Raw genomic sequence first — 18,445 nt, 5'->3', positions numbered from 1 at the left:
TTATTCAGCTGTTACCTCTGCTTCTTGGAGCTTCACAGCCAACTTTGTCCTGAGGGAAGGAGGGCAGAAATATCCTGGTTCATGGAATGAGGAATGGTAGGAGTCAGCAGCACTCTTCTCCTAGAGCACCATCACTGTTTTCACCAGTGAAAAGGTGAAATCCTGGCAGCAGTCTCAGAAAAGGACTGTAAAACCATTATTAGGATGTGGCTGGTTCTTCCCCTCCACTGGTAGATATGGCATATTGGGCTGCAGCTCAGATCTTTATTGCTGGATTCTTACCTGGTGACAGACACTTCAACCTTCCATTCAGGTAGGATATTGTCTAAGAGCAAAGTAGCCTTGCTCCCTTGTGAGTATCTCTGGGTCTCAGTACAAAGTCATGCAGAGATGTAGTAGCTTATTCCATTTGTCTCAACTTGTTCAGGTGCAGAGTGAAACCCTCCAGATGCCTTAACTTTTGTTGCTATTATGTGAAAGCACCTTTATGTTAGCTCTGTTAGAGAGACTGCTGCAAAGATTGGCTCAACTTCTAGCCTGTAATACCAGATTCTAAGGGGTTTAATCTGGTTTGGTGCTTGCTTTATTCTTAGGAAATGCTAGTGGCTTTTGTAGGGCTGCTGGAAGAGTAAAGTCCTTGTTGGAATAAAGAAAGGCTATCCAAATTCAAGCTTTTATCAGAAAGGATCAGTGTTGGTTTTCTGTTGTCAGTGTACAAGTGTTGGTTCTCAATAGTCTCTGTTTATTATTGCAAGTATTATTTTCTTTGTCTTGGCTGGAGCCCTTTGCTTTCTCTCTGTCTTACCAAATTGAGTCCTAGTAGATCACATCTATAAGCTGTGACTCAGCAGCCAAACTAAATAATGAGACTGCCATAAGTCCCATCCCGGACTCCCTGAAAGCCAAGTGCTCACTTGGTTTCTTCCAGCTCTTTCAGTGGCATCAGTCCTGCATTTAGTCCTCCAGATTGTGACTTCCGTATTGAGTCTAGAGACCAGGCACTGCAGTTCAGCGTTGCTCTCCTCCTCTTCCTCCAACTAGTCTTTCATTGGGTCCAAATCATGCTTGGTGTTGGCCAGGCTCACTACAGCAGCAGTGCAAGACATAGCACAGCCATTACTATGCATCTGTCCTATTGGAAGTATGAATACGCTGATCTTACTCCCCAGAGCTGGAGTGCTCCACTTGAACAACTCAGTTCTGGACCAGCTAGAAACATCTCAGGCTTCAAAATATCTTTCTGGTCAGGAGCCAAGTTTCTGTTCTCTGTACCTGTTCTTTGCTGTACTGCAGTGAATTGAATTGAGCTCATACAACTGAAAACAGACTTGGCTTCTTGTCATCGCTGTTTTCTCTCAGTCTTTCAAAAGAATTATGACAGCAAACCCATTTGGTGATTATTCTGGACACAGAGAGAATTCTTGCCAGACTTTTGATATACAGGTGCAGCACTAGAATTACTTTTTGGAGGTAAGCAGAAATTTCCAAGACAGATGTGTCAGAGAGCTGAAATACTGATATACTTTGAGCCAAACTTGTGTGATCTAGGCAAATAAACTGATGTATGATCCATTGAATGGACAGCGGACTGAGAATCAAAGGCATGTTCTGCTCTTTGCTGCTGACTCGTGGGAGATTCTGCATCTTATTTTCATATCCATACAAGGCTTGTGTCCCCCACACCGCCTCCAAGATCAGCTGGTAACAAGCCCAGAGATTAATTTGGATGAGAAAGTTTTCCTTTGTGAGAGCTAACACAAAAGATCTGTTACTCTGAAGTGGACAGTGTGCAAAAGAGCAGGCACTGCACGTCCCATGGCAGCAGCAACCTCTACAGGCAGTTGGTGTTCCCCAGTACCTTTGACTCTTCATTCAGGTGCTTCTTGAAGTCATCTGCTTGCGAGGTGAGAGAAATCTTCATGTGGACAGTCTGGTTAAGCCCGCTCCGAGCTTCCTTGTGCTCCTGACTCAGCTGGCTGTTTTCGGCTGTGGGAAAACTGCATAAAGAAGTAGGAAAGGAACTAATTCAACCTGACTCGAGAGAGAGAGAAGTGAAGGCTAGAAGGATTGGGCAGATTTGCTAGTGGAGACAGGGCAGGGCTGCCAGAGCTGCATGAAATGTAGGGGAAGATGAGGATCAGAGGGAGGTAACATTGCACAAAGCTGTCAAGGAATTTACCTTGGACCCTGATGGCATTAATTTCAGCCTGGCTCTTTTCCACCTCAGCCAACTGGGCATTGGCTTCAGGCAGGTTATCTTCCTACTTGTGAACGTGAGCATCTGAGTTCAGCTGTAAGAGAGAGGTCAGTCATATGATGCTGAGTAAGGCTTGAAGGGCTAAAATAGCCTCCCTCTCTTGCAAATTCAGTTTATTCCCGTTGGTTGTAATTACAATGGGATGACTGTAATAGCCAGGGGGAATGCAGAGTGTCCTGATCTTTAGCGAGGGGGGTGCCCACTCCATCAGCCAGGACGGGCAGTGTTCAGCACCATCTGCAAACAGCTGCTCTCTGGTATCAGTGAGCTCCCAGTGCAGAGGGCTGAATTCTGCTTCGTACTGCACCCTTGGCTGCATTGGGGGTTTGTTGAGGCCCTGGATTGAGCAGCTTGGATTTCTGCAGAGATTCCATGCTTGCGCTGAGGTCATCCATCTCTGCTTTCGTGACCTGTTTGTCCAGCTCCAGCTTCTCTTTCACTCTGGGGCTTCTGCCACCTCAGCCATGGCAACTGTGTTGCTTCCTGAGCAGGGTAGAGCCCGTGGCTGGGATCTGCAGGGCTGCCTCCTCTAGGTCAAGGAGCAGCTTCAGCAGCCCAGCTTCCTGGGAGAAGGGGCTAAGAAGGTGTCGGCTGGGATCTGGCAGCCCTGGAGTCTCGATAAGGCCCTCAGGGATGCTTTATAAGAAAGGCTTCTGGAAGCCTTTTATTTAGCTTTAATAGTGTATTTGGGACAAATCCCATCTTTGGTATTAATCCATTAGAAGGTCGGTGGCTGGTATCTTCCAGAAAGATTAACCATCTCTAGGCCTCCTTGCTGAAGCTCAGAGTAATTCTCTGGACTGAAGGCTATGTATTTTCCTTGCAAAACAATAGAAAATACACATAACAGTTCTGCCTCCTCTTTTGACTGTGTGCTTCTGAATTAGCAACTGTCTAATGAATCTCTGATCACCTTCCACTCCAACGCAACAGGAAGAGCAAAGCTCACAGTGAAGTTCATGGAACCTTGGTGCTTTACCCCTTCCAAGGTCTGCAGTGTGAGGGGAAGGTTGGGTAAGGTCTGCAGGATCTGGCCTGCTTACGAGCTCAGAGAAGCTGCTGAAGAAGCTACTCCTTTGGAAAGTCCAAGTGACGTTTCTCATTCTCTGAGGAAAGAGACAAGATGCTCAGATGCTGGGAAGGTGTCCGACCTGAGCTGTTGTTGCAACACCAGCTTCTTCCAGGCAATCTTCCTTGTTTCTCCACCTAGTGGGAAAGAGGGGAAGAAATTCTTATTTCATGCCAAAGAGCCTATGTATACTTAGAAGCATAACCATTTTGGAAACAATGGTAGCAAGCGTGAGGCATACTCAGAGAGGGAATAGGAATTCCCAAATGCTATGCTCTGCTTTAACTGACATTGCTGCTTTTTCTGTCACTGGACAAGTTCCTTCACCTATGTTTTCCCACCTGTGCAAGGTGTCTAACAACACTGACCTGTCTCCTGATACGGTTGAAAATTAATTAGCTAGCATTTCTAAAGTGAATTGAAATGGAAATGTTACTTATTATTGATGCTATCCGTTTGTACTAGTCATTAGAATGTGTTCCGAGTATTCTATTAAAATATTACCTTTTCGGGACTAAATTATCTTCAGGCTTTTCCATTGTTAATGAATCTGATTATACATTTAACAACTGCACCCTGGCAATTTACATAAGATTTATTAGAGTAGATCCATCCATCACTACAGAACTATAAAAAGTGGGTGGAGTGATTTGATAGCTGAAGCACAGGACAGAGAAATGCCCATTTTCCCTAACCTGCTACTCTCTTCCTCTGTGGAGGACTGTCTCATCAGTAGCTGGCTTCTTCAGAGGTTTCTGTCAAAGGAGTAGCATGTGCAATTTATAACAGTGAGTTTGCATAGGCTAAAACTAGAGTTCAAGATGGTTGTCCATCTTATTACTCCTTCATGAGGAATTTTTTTTTTTTAATTAGTAGTTTAATGTTGTTAGGGGTTTTCAGAGGTGTAATCCCTCCCCTGAGGCGTTTTTTTCCTCATTAGATACTGTTACCTGTGTTATTATAGGATGCTCAGCTTCCAGGTCTTCTTCCAACTCTTATACAGGGGCCTGGAGGGTGCACACGAGCACAGCAGTGTCTCTGAGCAAGAGATGCGAGAGAAATTTGTGGAAGTACAAACAAGAATCTTAATTTCTTCATTCCCTTCTCTTTGTCAGGTCTACTGGATTTTCTTTCCTGGGAGAGATCTACAGCTGGGAATACTGAGCCAAAAAGCCAGCAAAGACCTGGCCAGGTGTCTCAGTAGACAACTGATGTTATCTGCAGCATGGTTAGCTTCCTGTATCATGTTGGAATTTGGCCTTCAGGAATATAATCAAGCTGATTTGGTTACTTGAGGAAACTAGAGGCTTGTTCATAGAAAAAGCCACGATTTAGGTTTGTGGGTCATATTTTTGTTGAAATGCTGAGTTTTTAATTATTTGGGCACTGAAATACGTTGGATGAAAGAAATATTTGAATTCAGAATGGTAACACTGTGCATCCTGTGAGCTGTGGCTTCACTTCTGGTTTTATTTACCACCTTTCCTTCCATAGTGAGAAGGAGAGTGCCTTGCAGGAGCCTTTGGCATTAATGTGGATGAAAAGGCCTATCAGCTGTCTTTGCTGCCTGCCTACAAGCAGAAGAGGAGGTCCCTGCAGCAGATCACCTTTCTTCTGGCCATAGCAGCATGGCAGGACATCTGCAGTGAGCATACAGTTCCCCAGACTTCAAAGAAAGTGGAGTTTAGAGTGAGTGGATAATATACAGGACAAGCTGGATCTCAGAGCTGGCTGAACTATTGATTCACTGGAAGCTAAAAAGGTAAATGTTTCCAAGCTGAGGGGTTTCACAAGCTCATAGAGTGGTAGTCAGAATCTACTGTAGAAAAAAAAAGTCAAAATTCACCTGGGGAAAAATAAATACTAGCTCTCAGCTGGTTCTGTTATTTAAGGGTTTAAAGACTGATAGGCTCCAGACTCCATGTTAACAGGGTAGGTTTAAAAGGTCTGTATTAATCTTTTACGCCAACTCAGTCTTACAAAAAGACAAAGCTGCGCAAGCAGGCTACTGTGGAGTAAGAAAAGGTATGATATTACAGAAAATTAGTTAAGCCAAGTAAGTGTTTCTACCCTGTGGCAAACAGGTTAATCTTTGTTGAAAGTGGGTTGAGATCTAGTGTCCTGTCTCCTTAGTGGGACTGGCAGGGCACTTAAGTCCCTTTTTCCTTTGTTGAAGCTTCTCCTTACCCCATCATTAACTAGTCTGCAAGTAAAGGCACAAGCACCCCAGGAAGTTGAGTTGTCTGTTTGCAGCTCTGAAGGACCAACACCAGCATTTAATTTTTCTTCTGTCACTTAAGCATCCCAGTGGCCTTGCTCTGAAGCACAAGTATCTTGTACTCCCTGTGGAGCACTGTGTTAGAATTTGAATTAGCAAAGCTTGCCAGTATTTATTAATGATTGTACACATTGCCTTAGCTACTTAGCTCTTTAACTAGGTAAATTAGTGGTTTGGATAATACAGAGTTGGCTATTTGTATTCTGGGAAGTTAATTTCTAATGGGAGGTTTGTCAGAGAAGTGCTGGCAGACCCATCACTAAAGTAGTCAATAGTAACACTAAAATAAAATTCTAATTTGTGATAATATTTTGCATTTCTAAAACCATTTTTGTCTGAGGATCATAAGGCCTTACCTAAACATGAATCATTTAAGCCTCATAACTTCCCGGTGATTATACACATTTTATATGTGGGTGAGTGTGGAAGATGAATTACAAATATCAGACAATGAGTCAGAAAAAGACTTAGGAAACAAAATCCTGTATTTCTGATTCTGCTTGCCTGAACTACTGAACTGGACTTCTGCTTGTCATTAGGTTAATACTGAAGAGATCAGGGTATGACTGTGGGTTTTCCCAGTGACTTTATGATAAAGCGACTTTTCAGGTGTAGCTAATGCTGTCAGAGCTATGATGTAGCACAACTGCAGCCAGTAGGGTCCTGTACCCTGGAAAATTCTGTTACAATTGATGCTTACTTCCTTAGAACATCGTCCAAGTTTGGCTCATTTCATCTCATTGAGGTTTGCGATTATCATTTTGAGGACATTCTCTGCTTTACGATGAGCCTTTTCCATCTTGCTCTGGATCTTTGTTTCTTGTTCCCAGTTCTCCTGGGAAAAAGTTCTCCTTTGTTCACCGGCTAGTTGAAAAAAGTGGCATCAGCGTGAAAAAGAACTTTGTAACAAACATACAGGTGGTGTTCATCAGAAGGACCCAAGATGTCAAAAACAGACCAAAGAGGGACATCGAAAATATAGACCGTAGCGCAACTGCACCTCACCTCATGCATCTGAGTTGTAGGTTTGCTGTTGTTCTTGGTCAGGTGGTTCACATTGTTCTCCTCACCTTGCAGTTTTCTAGGAAGGGAGAGACTAAGCCTAGTGCACAGAGTTGGGTGAGAAACTAACTACCCTGCCCTGGCAACAGACTGAAAACCCAAAGAATAGATTCATCTGAGGTGCTTCCTGAAAGCATTATGCGCTTTGTGCATTTTCAATAGGCCCAGAGAGTCTTGGTCCAGCATTGAGTCTTACAGAAGAATCCTGCTTGCCCTCAGCAATTCACAAAGCTCTTTTGGGCAGTGGCAGAAATTGGCAACACTTCACTGTGCTGCCATGAGTTAATACCTAGAAACGCACAGCCCCCTTCGTGTTTGTGCAGCACACTGTAGTCTCGCAGTATTTAAACAAGCAGACGATGGGTTTTTTTCCTTTCCCCAGACTGGGAGAATGAGAATGGGAGAGAGTAAAGAAAAATGGAACAGTTGTTTCTGCCTGATGAACTTCCTCCAAAGCCCTCCTCTTTTGGAATTTAGTGACTGAGTCATTCTGAGCAGAGAGATCTGAAGTCAGAGTTTGAACTCTGTGGTCTAATACCTGCAGACAGGAAAGGGAACATCATGCAGGTTTTGTGGATCACACAAGCCAATAGCAGCATCAGGACAAAATGTCACTGGAAACTTGTATTTCTTGAGAAGGAATCTGAGATTCAGTTAATAAATTCTGAGACATATGAGGCATCTGTGAGTTTAACATCCTGTGGATGTTAACACTGACTTCAGAAGAAGCAGCAGACAGCCACATGGCTGCTACAGTACAGATTTAAAACTTCTCCAATTACATTAAATAAAAAACAGTTCAGGTGCAGGAGAGGGAGAAGTATTCCCCAAGGCTAGGTGGAAAGGCATTGCACGGCTGTGGAAGAGGGCATTTTATAAGTAGAGGCCTACAAGCATTGCCATGTCAAAAGCGGGTATAATTAATAAAGAACGTAGAGGAGATGCAGATGTCTTTGTGTAGAGGGGTCTCTAGAAATTGCTGTGAAATGACTATTACTCTGGGTAGAAGAGGGAAGTGTTGAATTAAATCCATCTCAGGTTATATGAGATGCTGGAAGACAATATAAGAAACTGTGGGGGAGATCAGCTGAGTGAATCTGAGCATCCCAAAGGGTGCTGTGACTGGAGGAGCTGTAATGGTTGTCAGAGTTCATTTCCCTTAAGAATAAGGCAGAAAAAACCTCTCTATCATGCTTCATAGCTGCTTTTCCTTCTCAGTTTTATGCAAGGTAGTCTCCAGCCCTTCCAAGTCACATTTCAAGTTGCTGAGCTAATCCTCCAGCATCTGCTTGCTGGCACTCATGTCAGCTCCTTCATATCCAGGATCTGGCTCAGTAGATCCATCTTTGATTATTTGGGCCAGGCACTCCTCAGCATCCAACAAGTTCTCTTGTTCCTAATGAAGAGGTGGGAATCCAGTGTTCATCCTATGAAAGGCTGCTAAAACTCCTGCCTCTTACGGCAGCAAACTTCCTTTTGCAAGAAATGCAAGATTTTGCCTCTTCTGCAGAGTTTAGTAAGATTCCTTTAACATACCTGTTGTTATAGCTGATCTGAATTTCCATGACTCAGGCCATAGCTTCTTAAAGTTAAGCATCAAAAAATCTGTTTGTTTGTACACACACAGATCCTTTAAGAGGAGTTTGCATTTTAAAAATATGCCACCCTGACTTGCTGTAGATCATACTGAGCATCAGTGGTTGACCAGGAAGTGAACTCGGGACTTGTGACAACAGCTCCTTTGCTTTAGCCATGCGGCCTTTCAGTCTCCTCTGTTTTCTCAGGACTTGACTTTACTAAAGATACAGCCAGGCTGTCTGTGACTCTCATGCATCATCCCCATATGCTCTTTATTCATTTCATATTCTGAAAAGGAGCCTCTTATGAGTCATTTGAGAAAGCCGATGCTCTCTGCCTTTAACCATCCCCTATTGATAATGCTCAGCCTGCATGCAGTTGGATGGGGAGGTCATTCTTCTCCTCGCTGAGGGTGGCTGGCTGCTCCTCTGCTCTTTTCTGTGTTCTGTGAGATCCCAAGTCTTTGACATGATGCTTCTCATGTCCAATTCCTTCAGTTGTATTTCCTCCTACTGCTGGGCCACATTCAGCAACGGTTTCACCTGCAAGTAAGGAGTTCAAGCAATGATGCTCCCAAAACAAGACTTTTCTATTATAATGGTCCCTGAAAGCCTTGAGGTGATCCTTTTATTATCAGATCATAGTATTTTTTGCTTACCAGTGGGAGGCCTGGTGTTTCCTGAAGTGCCTGTTTAGTACAGAGGGTTTCATATCTATAGCGTGAGCAATGCAACTCCTAGAAAAGGTTGTTATTCTGCACAGTAGCAGATCTGCATGCCAGCATAGAAATCAGGACTGTATTCCAGATTCTGAACTGATATAAATGCAGAGTGATTCTTATAATGATCTAGATTCATACCAGTCGAAATGGGACCAGAACCCTTTGAAAGCTCTTTCTTTCCTAGGCTATGGAAGTTCATTTGGTTTGCACTGGAGTTGGGAAGGTGTGTCCCCAGGTAAAAAGGCAGATTTTTTTTCATCTATATGTGGAAAATTGGCTTTGATATAGTTTTGTTTCACTTAAGCTTGAGTGTCTTGGTCAACGCTTTCTTTCCTCTCTTACCAGAAAACCAACTGACTTATCCATCCTGGGACTAAGTGAAGAGAATCTGAGCTGGAGCTGCCCCTTCATGCTGACGATGGGGTCCTGCTTAAGAGAAGTGAACCAAGCAGCTTTGTTTCAGCTTTTAAATGTTAATGAATTGTGAAATTTTGTATTCCCATCCTCATAATCTCACCACTTCTCTCTATGCTATTTTGAGAAGTGGGAAGTCCAGGTCTTGAATTTCTAAGACTCTCTCTTTCCACTCCCTGGAGGTAGCAGGCTTAGACTCAGATTTCAGGGCTTTCTCCATTTACTAACTTTTCTGGCATTGATTTGGAAAGAAGTAATTCAGGCCCCTTGCCCTATTAATAATTAACAAGAAAGTCACTAGCTTTCTCAGTGTCTTTACTTAAGTGAACATGGCCGTTATTTTTTCTCGCAGCCCTTATCTTCCCTGCTCAGACATCCCAAGATTCTCAGTGTCTGTAATTGCCACTGTTTAATTCTGCAGAAGAGGACAACCTCAGAGTATTTTCCTCACCCTAATGTACAATTTCCACCTTCCCCAGAAAAGCAGCTGCGGAAGCTTCTGGACAGTCCTCTGAATTGCCATCAGACCTAGCTTGTAGCAAACAGAACATGTGGGGCTCAGAAACAACCGTGTTTCCAGGCAATGTATGTAGGGGGACTCCTGAGTGTTCACGCTCAATCATATGCAGCAGAATGCTGGAGTCAGTAGGTAGTCTCAGTCAAATGGGGTAGGCCTCGATGCCCCACAATTTTTTGGCATGCCAAAAGAGTCATAGCAGTTTGCTGACACAGGAAAAAGGACAACAGAATTAAAATTGTTTAAAAAATGCTACTGTGAATGTAGAAATTGAAGCTTTTGTGCACTAAAAGAAACAAATACTGCTGGAAATATACAAATAAAAATACACAAGTATAGAAATAAACTGGAAGCTAATTGAAAGGATGTTTTTTGCCTCCTGTCTTCCTTCTCCTCTATCCTGCAGCCACAGATACCATAGGCAGTAACAGAAAAAGTGCACAGATCGAAACCAAAATCTTGTGACTCGAACATATGTATTGTGGTTGAGTTCCAGGAGACTCACAGCATCACCATGTGAGTTAGGGTTTCTTGACAGTGATAGTTCTCACTACCAAGTTACAGAGATCCTCCAGCTGTTGGTCTTTGGAATGGATGCACAGGAGGTAACAGAGCTACCCAGCTGTCCAGCTGCAATATTGTTCTACTGCATGGAGCCATGTGGAAAAAGCAGGAAAGCTTTATTGCTTTGCTGTGTACTGGGATGTAGAACTTGGAAGTCCCACTTTCATTTCATGGTTCTTGCTAGTAAATTAATAATTAATTACATTGGTGGTTGGTTTCTAATGCTGCCTTGGAGTCACAGAATAGTTTCTAGGTTTTTTCCCCATGGAAAACTTCTTTCCAGCATCTTTTTGTATTCAGTCCTCATCAGGAAGCCATGAGCATGACATTGCAGCACAGTCATGATATTTGCCAGAGGTTCGTGTCTCATGTCTTCCAGTGTGGCCAGGATCCCACCACAGAAAAATATCTTGGAAAGCAGGAGACTGTTAGAACCTGGAGTTCTAGGTCGCCTTCAGGACTAGGAAACTCTGGATGTGCCACGTGTTAGCACTCAGAAATGAGGATATTTTACTTCTTTGGTCTTTACATGTCAATTTATCCCATTGTGATCTTGTCTGGTTCTCTGCTTACATTTAAAAAAAGGACAAAGTTTAGGGAGGTTATGGGAATGGAAGACCAATATTTAGGAATCCGATTCCTTTCACCTTTAGCGTGGATTTGCCCAGAGTTCTTTAGCCTTTTCTGGGCCCAAGGTGTCTAGCTATAAAAAATAACATCAGGATCATCGTAAGATCTAGCTAAGTGGCATATAGCAAAGCAGGGGTGGAAATCTTTTCCTTGATGAAACCCAAATATACCTTGTGTTCTGCTGTGACAGGAAACGCACTAAGTAGTTTCAGTCACAATGAAAAAATAATAGTAGTAATCTTGTGGCTGTTGGCTTTAAAAGTAAGATCAGGGCAGTGTCTGGCGCACTTTAACCTCCATCCGTAAGTTGAAATTTAAGGATAGAATAGGCTGGAGGACTCATGACTATTGTGTAATTATTATGAAAGTTGGGACATGCAGATTTTAGGTTCATGCAAAGAACAGAATGCTCCCTTTTGCATGACTGTTACAACAGCTACTTTCATTATGTTATGACAAAAACATATGTGCAAAATTAATGATATGTGCTGCTAACATTGGACAGCTACAACAGTCTCTCTCCATTTTCCTTTCCAGTCTTAAATTGGATAAATGATCAGTTAGTAGGCTTTTTGCCTGACTAAGGAATAGTAAAGAGCAAGTGAGATTTATCGCATAGCTGAAGGTGCACTTCGTTTGCATTATATTAACTGTGCTGTCTGATTAAAAGTCAGTTTGGGGAGCATGTGTAAGAGAGATCATTATATGCATGAGGAAGTGGGTTGCTGTAGAAACTCTAACTCTGCAGCTATATCTACACCAAAGGCATGCTGAGTCATAACTGCCATCAATTTATTTAGCTCGATTTGGTAGGAGTAAACAGTGCCTTGTTATATCCAATTCTGTACTCCTTTTCCCCCAGGTCAACAGAGCCAAGCAGCAACTCTGATGCCTTCTTATTGTCCGCAAACCCTGGAGGGATTATGCTGGGATTCAGGCTTTGGTATCTAAAATGAGAAAGACAGGTATAATGATATAAGAGCTACAGTTAGCGGCAGTGCAGAAAGGCTAATCATTGCTTAATATCTTCTCTGGTTTAGCTTCCTAGCCCCATGGGCATGGCACTGGAATACTGGTGGTAAGGAAGTTTGTGGACATTTCTACCTGTCTGTGCAAAGTGGAAGTTCTCGGAGGGGGATGCAGAAGCACTAGAAGTAGGCATTCATACCCACTCTCTCTCTGATTTCTCATGCACAGGATGCATACCTCTGTCACCTGAAAGTGGCAGATGTGCATTCAGTAACAGTGTTGGGATTCAAACAACACGAGTAACTGCCTATTCATAGCAGATTTGTTTGCTGTTTACTGCTTTCCATTACTTGCCCTTCCACTTTATTATAGATCATAGGTGAAAACTTATGTTGCTCTTCCCCTCTTCAACTCACTCTGTGGTTGATCCCACAAAAAAAGGATTGCAGGAGGGAATGCAGCCTAATAAATAATGGTGCCAATTTGTCTAGTTCCAGGTCATGTATTTCCTAATTCTTTGTGCTTCTCTCACGAAATGAGAGGTTTATTAGACATCCTGTCTCTAGCCCTGGCGCTTGGAAGCGTCTCTCAGACTAACATTCCCTTGAAGGGGTACAAGGTAGTCTGTGAAGTGATGACCCAACTTCTTTCATTCCTGAATAAAGATCTGCTGTTAAGCCAGCCACAGCTTGCGCTGAAGGCACTGTGTGGCTTTGCCTGAGGATTGCTTTACCAGACTGAATTCATTTGGAACAATGCAGTGGATGAAATGTGGGGATGTGCTGTGCAAAGCGGTCATCAGCTAGTTCAGCTGCTCCTGGAATGAGACAAAGAGGAATGGATTGAAAAAACTAACAGGAGTTACCAGGGCTGGAGAGAGAAAATTAAAACTTTCTGTTTTATACAGTCATTTGTGTTTCACAGCTGGGGAGAAAAAACCCAAACAAAAGGACCCCCTCACACAGTAGGAAGTGAGCCAGGTCCTACATGGCCTAGGGGAGCAAACTTACATGTATGGACACAACCTCGGGCATGGTGTGAATCTGAAACAATTTCAGGTAAATGTTGTTCATGATTCTGGCTTATAGTGTTATATAACTGTTCGTTCAGGGATTACCGTCATACAAAGAGTTAACAATGAAAAGACCTGCTCTCCACTAGCAAGCCTAGAGAAATAGCTCCATGAACTGATAACAGCAATTGGCTTTTATTTGCTGGGTGGACCAGCCCCTAGAGACAGAAGCGTGCTAGAGAGGACAAGAAACACGCAGTAATCTCATTCAGGCTTCTGTGAAAACTCCTGCATGGCTTTCAGCAATCAAGAGTGGGTGAAATGGCAGCACGGTACATGATAAAAACAAACAAGGATGTCTGAAAGGATTGGATTGAACTCGTCCATAACCATATTAGCTGGCATTCAGCTTTGAATACCACAGAAACAGTAATACAGGACTTTCACTATAATGTATTTCCCCTCTTCATTTGTGACTTTCAAGGCAAAATACTAACAAGCTTCTGTAGACCTTTCTTGTCCTTTTTCTAGCACTCATGACAGCTAAGGTAAGTAAGTACTATGACACCAGCCTCAGAAAGATATATTCCAGGTGCTGGCCTGCATCTCAAGAGACTGGGATGTAATTCTCTGCTCTGCCATATCCTCCCCGTGTCACCCTGCAAGCCTCTTGGAGGGTTTTCAGTTGCCTAAATATAATGACATTTTAGATGCATTCATGTATCACCAGCCATCGCTCCGGTCTCTTCTAAGTCCTGTGTTGTATCTTTTTGCCCTTTGTGGATGTCCCAGATACCCAAGGGCATTTTAAATTACACCAATGCCACTAGACGCCAAAGTTTCAGTTAACTGAACGCCACCCTTCTCTCTTTTAGTTCTGCATTGGTAAAATCAGGGTAACGGCATTAGCTAGCCTTGGCCAGGGTTGAACATAAACTAGGGGGACTAGGCTGCTGGTGGAATACAAAGGCATTGATGGCAGTTTAAGTACAAAGGCATGGGTGATTGTTTACCCTGTAGAAGTTGGAGGCAGTCACAAGAGAGGACCCTCTTTCCTGCCTCTTGCTGCCACCAGCTAAAATCAGTATCATTGCACAGAATACGTGAGAGATGATCTTGAAAAGGAGTCACACTGAAGTAGTATACTGTAGCCTCCAATGCAAATCTGTCTTAACTGACTTAAGTGAGCAGTTCAGTGCTGTCTGGATAAACTACTAACAAAAAAAACCAAACATCATTTTAACTGCATTCTGCTTTGGTTTAGAGGTTGTTCTTTCATTGTTTACTACTCTAAAGAAATTCTCAAACCAGAAGTGAACATAGGCCTTGGAAAAGAAGAGAATCTGCATTCACAGTATGTTGGCATACGCAGTTTTTTGCACTCTACATCAGTCTCCTCTCTCGTACACCGGTGCTGCTTTACCAGTTTAGCATAGGCTGAGGTGGAGTTGCACACGGAGGAAGTAGAAGTAAGATTTGACCCTGTCTATTTGGTAGCTTGAAATCTGAAAAGCACTTTCCTAAACTATTTCCCATTCACCTTTCAACTGCAGAGTCCTGGTCTGGTCTGATGACAACCCTAGTAGGCAGCAAGTTTTTCTGGTTGATAGAAACCTGACATTTGTCTGGGCAGCAGAAGGCCACTGACTGCCAGGAGGGGATTATATAGCCTGTCATTAAGCCGGGACTGCGCTCACACTCCCATCTGCGCAAGCATGTTTCTGCAGCAGTGCTCGGTAGTGCCTTCAGTGAGCAAAGTGAACTCAGTGTGTACTGTCTGCCTCTCGTGCTGGAGGGACAGAATTTTCAAGGACAGGGCTAGATTGTCTTTCAGCACGGAAGAGAAGTATGCAGAGGCAGACACAGGCTGTTACCTGGATGAAGAGAGTGTTACAATGACAGGCTTAATCCTTTCCGCAAAAGAACGACGGGAAAGCACTGGGCACCAGAACCGATGACATTTGCTTGCCGACACATTGAGCTGACAGTATTGATTGTACCGCATAATGTTCACTCTACCTGCAGCCTCCTCCTCTTTAAAGAGGACCCAGAGCAGGGGCATGCTGGTTTTCTGGAGCAAGCCCACCACTGCTTCATTCTGGGGATCCTTGTTCTTCTGTAGCCAGCCTGTGATATGGTGTCACACCTGGAAAGGAGCAGGGGAGAAAAGACATGACCAGTTCAGATACAGCGAGAGAACAGCCCAGTAGCAGTGCATGAGAAAGCAGATTTCTGATTGTTAACCTGCAGAGAGAGGGGGACAAATCCTCTGTGGGTCTAGGGAAAGGAAGCGATTTAATGTTGGCATGGAAATAGCATTAATGCACTCCCTAGAGTCTTGGGACTCATGGGGAGCCCTTACCACGGAAAGATCATTTGCCCTGAATAAATGATCCTGCAGGTCTGCCAAAGGAAAGGATGTTGCAGAGAGATTATATTTTTACCTTTTAGGCTCATACTTTGATACACTGACAGAGGGGACAACGTGGCTTATAGATGGGTATAACCAAGCACAAACAGAACATATTTTGGCACAGTCAAATGTCACTTTCAAAAACCTGCTTGGTAGCAAAGAAAGGAAAGAGTTGCTGAGTGTAAAAAAGATAGAGCAAAAGGCCTGTGATTCATGCTCTGATCATGTTCTGTCAGTATGTCTGTGCAGTGGAGTATATGAATAACTGGTGGAGTTTGATAATATGCTTAAATACTGTTCCCGCTGCTAAGCATTAGCATGGCTGCTTGACAACAAAGCAGAGAGGCAAGTCACATACACCAGGAAAGGCTAGACGAGCTGCAGTGAACTGCAGGCCTCTGGCTCTTCCAGCAACACGTAAGCAACAGAAGCAAAAATGAATTTAATCCTTTGGCTGATGTCTCTTTTGGGTAGCTTTCCTAGAACTTTGTGTTACTAGAAACAAGCCTTGGCTTGAGTTTGGGGGGTTTTGTTCCTTTTCAGAATATCTATAAGGATTATATTTTTAATCAAGGCCAGTGGCAACATGTTGAAGAGTCATGAAACAGCCTTGCTATTCTTTCTACGTTAAAACGTTCAACTGTTGCGTCACTGGACAGACATCTGCACAATCCATGTTTTCAATTAATTGTTACTGGAAGGGATTTCTGAGGTGCACATTTCTGTGTGGCAGAGCCAATCTCTGGCTGCAGTACTTCTTTAAGGCAACAGAGACACATTAATTTGCACCGGCAAAGTACTTTTCCCAGCGTTGCTGTATGTTAAAACCTATGGAAGTTTGATCTATTCATGCAGAGGGTTTGGCCTCTATGTCTTGGCCTCACGTCTGACCTCGGTAAGTACATGTTCCAGCTTATTCAGGGTTAGTGACAGGGGTATGGCAGAAACAGCACCGGTCTGCCCTTACTGTGCCAATGTAATGCACCGCGGTGCTCAAAGCGAGCTTCTTCCCCATTGCCTTTGCCTCCCTTGGGTTTGAGGGAGTTGGGTGATTTGCCCAGACGGTTGTTACAATGGCAGCCTTCAATGGCCATCAGTGGCCTTGGGGAACATGTGCACGCTGGCCAAATCCCTAGTTCTGGCACTGTAGTGCTAAGAGGATTCCCTTCTGCTCCAGCTCGTTCCCTGTTTTCACCCTGGGACTGGCGATGGCCCCTCTGGAGCTCTCCAGACTTCAGACTCATGAACTGAGGAACTTTGTCAGCCACTATTGGAGGGAAGATTAACGTGTTAATCTGAATAACAGGAAGAAAATCACTCATTGTCCCCATCCCCTTGCTGCGTACTCAGGAAAATGGTTACGGGCTCTGCTTTCAGGGGCAGGCAAGCTCTCCAGCCCTGCTGGGAACTCCCTGGGAAGGACAGAAGGGAAGCAGGTCTCAGCTCTGTCCCTTCACACACACGCTGTTCAGCAGAGCTTGCTGGATGGAGCAGAGGCAAGAATACACACCTCAAACAAGGTGTCTGGGCTCCCACACGCTCTGGGAGGTATTCGCCTGTTTGCTCCACCATGGCTTCAAAAACACCTGCAAAGCAGGGCTGTTCAACAAAGAAGGATCAAGTCCTTAGCTGACAGCTCAGCCATCTGGCTAGGCCTGCTGCCCTGTGGCAGCTGTGAATGCCAGCTCTGACTCTCAATAGCACATCTGTTCATTTAAAAAAAAAAAAAAAAATCAGTGTGTTGTTTAAGGTCACTTTATATTCCCTGGAAACAGGAGTCTGGTTTTAGCGGCTTTTTCAATCTTAACGAACTGGCTGAGCTCTTAGCATGCTGGCTTTATCCTGCTTTGCTGTCACCAAGCGTAAGATGTCAACTTACCTCTGTGTTCTCCACCTCTGCCTGCTCCTCTCTTGGCTTCTGCTTGAACTTCATAGTGCCCAAGTGCACGATACCCCTAGTCAGCTTGTAAACACAGATCCTCTCTTCTGGACAGGAGCCCAGGACATCAAAGGCCACCTGGCAGGAGGGACACAGACCCACACAAGGGAATTCTTAATCTGTGCCATAAGCTGGAAGCCAGCCCATAGTGCTAAACATCTAAAATAATTTTCCAGCCCATTGAAATTTGACCAGCCAGGTTCCTTCAGACTAGCATGGGACAGAGTAGCTTAATGTTGCTGTAAACCAGGACTCTGCTTTTCTTTCGTATACTGATTTATGCTAGCTAAGAACCATGTGCTTTGACAGCAGTTGTTCTAAGTGTCTCTGATACCATGAGCAAAATGCAACGTATCACGTGGGATATCAGTTCATTCCACTCTTCACCATGCTTTTTAAAATCAGCAGGACATGAGCAGCAACATCCCCTTATAGCAATTATCCCACATCTCAGCTAGCACAGATAGGGAGGAAGCGTAGCTCTGCTGGGAACATTGTGCTTTGCTCTCACAGCATGCCCAGAGGAGGGAGAGCGCACAACTCTGAGCATGCCAGAGAATCTTGCATTGTGTTACTCGTGAGCCATGATTTGGGACTGCCTGTCTTAGTGGCTATGAAAATCATATCTGCTTTGTACAAAAGGCTTGTTTGCAATGTACAAATCCTGGAAGCTGTAAAATACCAACGGCTGCTAGAAAGGGCACTGTAAGTTCAGCAGCTGGAGACTGTTTGATCTCTCTGTAGCTCAAGTCCTGCTTATAATAATAGTCTCAGGAGCCAGCAGATATTCCCAATAAGCTCTTTTCAGTAACAGATACTCTTCAAAATGATATTAAAATGGAAAATGTGTGTAAAAACTAGACAAAGGGTCAAGTCTTCCTCTTACAAAAGCTGCTCCTTGAGATTACATATATATGCATGAGATGAGCAGGTTTTAACCCATGGTCTCTGCCACAGCATTCAGATCTGTCAGTTTTCAGGCTTCAAACAAACCCTATAACTAGCTCGTTTGAAGTCCTGCA

At 43.8% G+C, this 18,445-nt stretch overlaps 1 protein-coding gene and 1 long non-coding RNA gene across 5 annotated transcripts in view; one reads left to right on the top strand and one right to left on the bottom strand.

Moving 5' to 3' along the window:
- KPNA7 (karyopherin subunit alpha 7) overlaps nt 1-18,445 on the top strand; it is a 61,387-nt gene that overhangs the window by 14,218 nt on the left and 28,724 nt on the right. Inside the window, exons 4-5 of one of the 4 annotated variants that reach the window (XR_011329349.1) lie at nt 4,821-5,088; nt 9,311-10,259. The exons of the other annotated variants lie outside the window; for them this stretch is intronic. The gene's annotated coding sequence lies outside the window, so the exon portion shown is untranslated. Of the gene's footprint in view, nt 1-4,820; nt 5,089-9,310; nt 10,260-18,445 lie in introns of those variants that run through there. 4 annotated transcript variants of the gene reach the window in all.
- LOC104314766 (uncharacterized) lies at nt 11,916-17,620 on the bottom strand. Its single transcript, XR_011329350.1, has 3 exons — nt 17,364-17,620; nt 15,091-15,217; nt 11,916-12,037 (listed from the first exon to the last, which is right to left on the bottom strand). It is a non-coding gene; the product is annotated as an uncharacterized lncRNA (long non-coding RNA).

The sequence above is a fragment of the Haliaeetus albicilla genome, chromosome 22, assembly GCF_947461875.1.
Source record: "Haliaeetus albicilla chromosome 22, bHalAlb1.1, whole genome shotgun sequence".
Lineage (NCBI taxonomy): Eukaryota > Metazoa > Chordata > Aves > Accipitriformes > Accipitridae > Haliaeetus > Haliaeetus albicilla.
The sequence above is the reverse complement of the archived record's forward strand: the minus strand, read 5'-3'. Positions and strand labels throughout refer to the sequence as shown.